The sequence below is a fragment of the Jaculus jaculus genome, chromosome 9, assembly GCF_020740685.1.
Source record: "Jaculus jaculus isolate mJacJac1 chromosome 9, mJacJac1.mat.Y.cur, whole genome shotgun sequence".
Classification (NCBI taxonomy): Eukaryota; Metazoa; Chordata; class Mammalia; order Rodentia; family Dipodidae; genus Jaculus; species Jaculus jaculus.
The window spans coordinates 132,199,988-132,206,451 of record NC_059110.1 but is presented as its reverse complement, the minus strand read 5'-3'; positions in this window follow the sequence as shown (position 1 = coordinate 132,206,451).

Here is a 6,464-nt window from a genome sequence, read left to right as displayed (position 1 = left end):
TCCCTGCTTTCCTCCCTCCTTCTCTCCTTCCTTTTGTTATTTCTCCCTCTGTTAGATCCTTGCAGTCCACCGGTCCCAAGTACCCACTGACTTCTGCTCCCTGAAGCAGACACCTTGGCAGGAAGTTGCTTCGAAGAGACAGTAATTCCACTTTTCAAGGGGTCTTTGTCATCAAAGCCACGCAGAGCTGTGGGCAGAGAGGCAGGACTGCATTTTCACACACTCCCCAGAAGCCATCTCGTACTGTTTAAGGGCAGCCAGGAGGACCGGCCACTCCTCTCAGCGAGATGTGACGGGCCATCTGGCTCAGGCAGCTTTGCTTCCAGAAAAGTGGAACCTGTGTACCAGGGCGCGTGAGGCGTCCACCCAGAGTGCCAGGCCTGGATTCGGGGCACTGCGTGCAAGCTGTGGTTCTGTCCACCCCCTGCTTCACCTGAAGAGCTGCTGGCAGCCGTGTGGCCTGCCTCGTCCACACCCTTCGTTTTGTCATTTGTTGCATGGACCTCTTCCCTTTCTCTTTCCTCAGTTTCTTCCCCGCCAAATGGACAGTTACACATTGTCACCTCTCTGCCTCTTGGGTGTTTCCGTTGGCCTCGTTTGAGCTTTGTTTGAAATCACTGCTTGGCATCCGAACCCCCTCTGGAGATCACTTTGCGTCCATGTCAGTGGGACAGCAGGGTGGCGGTGGGCTTGCCCTTTAAGTCTGTGACTTGGAACTGCGGGCTCTGAGCTCCTTAGCTCCCGATGGAGAGTTCTCATATCGTATCTGCTTTGCAGATTCCCCAGCCCCCATTGCTCCACAGAGCCCAGGACCACTTTGCGAGCCCAGAGAGACGAGTCTAAAACCCAAATGAAAAAGAGGTCCAGGAAGTCAGCTGTCTCCCATGCAGACAAAAGTTCTTGTCAAGGGCAAAGTCAAGAGAGTGCAAAGTACTGTTTCCTCAGCGGCAATTGCCAGAAGGAACTTGCCCGGCCATGTGGGATCAATGCCCTGCGTGGGGTTAATTCTTGGCCTCAGACGCTGCTGAGGGAGACCGAACTGAAGGCAGGGCCGCCCATCCTCCTCTGCCTGCAGCCATTGGTTTAACAGATCCGTTCCACACGAAGGGCTTATTAATGCCTTGCCTTCTTGTCAGATCTTTTTTTTTTTTTTAATTAATTAATTTATTTATTTGAGAGCGACAGACACAGAGAGAAAGACAGATAGAGGGAGAGAGAGGGAATGGGCGCGCCAGGGCTTCCAGCCTCTGCAAACGAACTCCAGACGCGTGCGCCCCCTTGTGCATCTGGCTAACGTGGGACCTGGGGAACCGAGCCTCGAACCGGGGTCCTTAGGCTTCACAGGCAAGTGCTTAACCGCTAAGCCATCTCTCCAGCCCCCAGATCTTTTCTGAAAACAGGCAGGGCATAAATTAAAAATGAATTTACACTTGGGAGGCAGAGGTAGGAGGATCGCCGTGAGTTTGAGGCCACCCTGAGACTACAGAGTTAATTCCAGGTTAGCCAGGACCAGAGTGAGACCCTACCTCAAAAAACCAAAAAATAAAAATAAAAAAATTAAAAAAAATGAATTTAGTTCTGAGGGGAGTACAGACAGGAGAATCACTGGGGCTCACTGATCAGCCAGTCTGACTGAGAAAGCTCCAGGTTCAGTGAGAAAATCTATCTCGAGGAAATAACGTCAAAGTGTGACAGAGGACCTGCATGTTCAACTGTGGTCTCCCCTTGCAGGCGCATGGGCAAACACATCCACACACACACATGCAGACACCATGCAAACTACACATATTATATACTCAAAAACAAAACAAGGGGGCTAGAGAGATCGCTTAGTGGTTAGGCGCTTGCTTGCAAGGCCTAATGGCCTGGGTTTAATTCCCCAGTATCCACGTAAAGCCAGATGCACAAAGTGGCACATATGTCTGGAATTTGTTTGCAGCAGCAGGAGGCCCTGGTGTGCCCATTTTTTTCTCTCTTCTTCCTTCCCTTCCTCCCTCCCTCTCCTTGCAAATAAATAAATAAAATATATAAAAAAACAAAAAGCAAAACAAGAGATGGGTATAGTGGCACATGCCTTTAATCCCAGCACTCAGGCGGCAGAGGTAGGAGGATTGCCAAGAGTTTGAGGCCACCCTGAGACTACATAGTGAATTCCAGGTCAGCCTGGACCAGAGTGAGACCCTACCTCGAAAAACCAAAAAAAAAAAAAACAACCCAAGAGGGAAAGATGGTTCAGCAGTTAAAGGCACTTGCTTGCAAAGCCTACTTGTCTGGGTTTAGTTCCCCAGTACCCACTAAAGCCAGATACACAAAGTGGCACACACATCTGGAATTTGTTTACAGTGGCAAGAGGTCCTGGTGTGTCTATACACACACACTCTCTCTGTCTCTTTCTCTTCTCTCTCAAGTAAATAGATAAAAATATTAAAAATAAAATATGTAGATCTACCTACTCACGAGGCAAGAGGCAAGCTTGGGTTCAATTCCCCAGTACCTACATAATGCAGAAAGCGGCACATGCAGAGGCCCTGGCATGCTCTCTCTCCCTCTCTCACTTTCATAAATAAATGTTTAAAATAATGAGCTGGAGAGATGGACCAGTGGTTAAGGCATTTGCCTGTAAAGCCTAATGACCTGGGATTGATTCCCCAGTACCCATGTAAAGCCAGATGACAAAGTGGTGCATGCATCTGGAATTCATTTGCAGAGGCTAGAGGCCCTGGCATGCCCATTCTCTCTTTTTCTTTCTGCATGCAAATAAAGTAAAATGGAAAAAAAAATTTTAATGAGCTGTGGGAAAGAACTGTGGGAGTATTTCTTATGGACCTTACAAATAACTTTTCCTGAGATTATTGCAGCGAAATGCTAAGTTCCTTACTTGTAACTTGCCCTAAAGTTAATCTTATACCTATGTAATCCTACTTAAGGCAATATAGGTTTCCTCTGCCTTGGTGTACCTTTGGCCTGAGTAGCACAGATGATTAATATATATATATTTAGAGGTAGAGTCTCGCTCTAGCTCAGGCTGACCTGAAATTCACTATGTATTCTCAGGGTGACCTCGAATTTATGGTGATCCTCCTACCTCTGCCTCCCGAGTGCTGGGATTAAAGGTGTACGCCACCATGCCCGGCAAGATGATTAATATTTTTTAAAAATATTTTTATTTATTTATTTGCAATCAGAGAGAGAGAGGGCAGAGAGAGAAGAGAGACAGACAGAGAGAATGGGCATGCCAGGGCCTCCTGCTGCTGCAAATGAACTCCAGACACACACATCATTGTGTGCATCTGGCTTTAGCGGTGGGGTGTGGGGGGGGGTAGTGAGGAATTGAACCTGGGTTGTTAATCTTTGCAGGCAAGCACCTTAACTGCTGTGCCTATCTCTCCAGCCCCAGATGACCAATATTGACAAGCAATGTTTAGAGATGGTGACTGATCTTAAGCGGTGTTTTCTTTTTCTTTTTCTTTTTTTCTTGCCCTATTTCCACAGTGACCTGGTTGGACTCTAGACTCAGAGCAAACATACGTGTGTGAGAAGTGCTGACCACAGCACTGATGACAAGGAGTCAGGAACTGAGGGCCTATAGCTCTGCTGAAGGCAACAGATGGGCTTTAATGCGACTGCTCTTGTGGTCAGAGTGTTTGTGTGTTCTGGGTCAGCAGGGCCCAGCAGCTCATAGCCCTAAGTCCCTTCCTTTTTTTTTTTTTTTTTTTTTTTTTTGGTTTTTCTAGGTAGGGTCTCACTCTAGTCCAGGCTGACCTGGAACTCACTCTGTAGCTTCAGGGTGGCCTTGAACTCACAGTGATCCTCCCACCTCTGCCTCCCGAGTGCTGGGATTAAAGGCGTGCGCCACCACGCCCGGCCTAAGTCCCTTCCTTTAACAAACGTCTAGGAGTTACCCAAAGTGGAAAGTCCCTTGTCCTTTGCTCGTGCAATGTGCTACTTGTTCACATATCCCTGGCCTGCCAGTGAGCACCCGTGTGCAGAGGAAACTGTGGCTGCGCTAAGATTGGAGCTGCGATGACAGCAGAAGCAGTGGGTTTACTGATGGCTGCAACTGCTCTTCAGTTCCCTTTCCCTCAGGCTGCAGGCTGGCTGTGCCAGGAGTCAGCTCTCCCACTTCTTGGGGCTCTGCTCCTAGCAGCAGTTTGCCTACTTCTAGACAGGAAAATCCCAAGAGTTGTGTCTTCTATAAATTCAGGGCTGTACCCCTCAAATAGGGCAAAACAAAGCCGTTTTCTTTTACGGGTCTTCAGCTCAGGACTCAGACCCAAGGGATCATGGATGCCGCCCTGCTCTGCTGAGTCTAGAACTCTAGTCTGATCCACTGAGAGATGGCTTAGTGGTTAAGGTGCTTGCCACAAAACCAAAGGACCCAGGTTCGACTCCCCAGGACCCATGTAAGCCAGCTGCACATGGTGGTGCATGAGTCTGGAGTTTGTTTGCAGGGGCTGGAGGTCCTGATGCACCCGTTCTCCCTCTCTCTCAAATAAATAAAAATAATATTATATATATATATATATATATACATATATATATATATATATATATATAGAGAGAGAGAGAGAGAGAGAGAGAGAGAGAGAGAGAGACAGAGAGAGAGAGAGAGACAGAGAGAGAGATTAAGATCAGTTTCCTGATTCTTCATAGGAAGCTCTTCCTGGACTTTTCTGGGTCCTGGCACCTGTGGGCAGGTCTTTTCTGAGTCTAGTCCTTGCAACCAACCTAGATTCTTCATTTACCTTTGGACTTGACAATGAGGCTTACACTAATTGAATGTCTACTTTATAAAAGGTCTTTATCCAGCCTTCTGCATGAGATCTTTCCCAGTTTTGCTCTTGGAAACTCCTCTTGACTTGGGAGCTTTTCCACTTTTCCCCTCTCTTACCTCAACTCTCCCTTAATAAATCTTTCATAATTTACCTTTCTCTGTGTCTGCATTTTTCATTTCTTTGCTAGTCATAGATAAGAACTTGAGGGCTGGAGAGATGGCTTAGTGGTTAAGTGCTTGCCTGTGAAGCCTAAGGACCCCAGTTCAAGGCTTGATTCCCCAGGACCCACGTTAGCCAGATGCACAAGGGGGCGCACGCATCTGGAGTTTGTTTGCAGTGGCTGGAAGCCCTGGCGCGCCCATTCTCTCTCTCTCTCTCTGTGTCATTCTCTTTCTCCCTCTATCACCCTCAAATAAACAAATAAAAATAAACAAAAGAAAAAAAAAAGAATGTCTTAAAAATATTTTAAAAAAAGAACTTGAAAGCCACTGACTTGGTGGCTTGTAAGATTCTTTGAGAAGCGCTGGCTTGCAGAATTCTAAGCCCACCCAAGCTGTGACCCACAAGAGTGGGCACTAGTTAGAAGAAGTGGGTCCGTGGGGGAATGTCTGTGGAGAAGTCTTGCCCCTTCCTTTCTCCTGGCTTCCTGGCTATCGCGGGGCGTCACACCACTGTGTACGCCTCCCCGTAGGTCTGGAAGCTTGCGTGAAGTCGCTGTGGACTAAAACTTCTCAAAGTGTGAGCCCGAATAAACCTCTCCTCCTCTGAAGTGGATTGTCTCAAACAGGTTTATCTGTGACAGAAAGCTGGCACAAGGGTTTGTAAACATTTTCCACGGAGGACCAGAAACTTAAAAAACCTTCTATGCTGTGAGACAGGCTGTCACTATGGAGCCCAGGCTAACTTCAAACTCACGACCCTCCGGCTCAGACCTCCTGAGTATTGGCATTATTTGTGTATGCCACCACACCCAGTGATGAAGGTACATATTTTTTTTTTTTACTCTGCAGGGCAAAACATCTCTGATCAGCTTATTCAACATTGTTGTGATGAAAGCAGCCACTTGCTACACCCATCAGAACAGCTGTGGCTGTGTGCCAATAAAACTTGATTTATGGAGGCTGAAATTTGAATTTCACATGATTTCCACATTGTGTGATGTTCTTGATATTCACGACACGTTCTTCTTTTGACTTTTTTTTTTGCATATGCGTATATAGTATGCATGCACGTGTGTGTGTTTGTATGTGGGGGTGTATATGTATACATGTGTGTGTGGAAGCCAGGGTGATGGGAACACAATGGTGGTGCTTTCTGTTCTGTATGATGAGGTCATTTTGTAGGGAGGAATCTGCACATATAACTTGGGAGCAGCTCTGCACTCACACACTGCTAATGGTTTGCTTGTTCTGTGTTTCTCTTCAGTTCAGTTGTCATCCAAAAGGAGGAGGCTCAGGAAGAAAGCAGCGCTTGGTAGACTTAGATGCAAACTGTTACATGGAAAGGCGCTAATGAGGCAAAGGCGGAATCCTTCCTCATTACAAAGAGAGGCAAGATCTTGAAGCACATAAACTGTCTCCAAGCCACCAGGCCAGCAGGATCCATTGCCTTTGTTCTGATTCCCTATCAAATGCTAACGAAAACGAGATCAGAAAAGACAGATTTGGACCGTGTTACTGCATTGTCTTT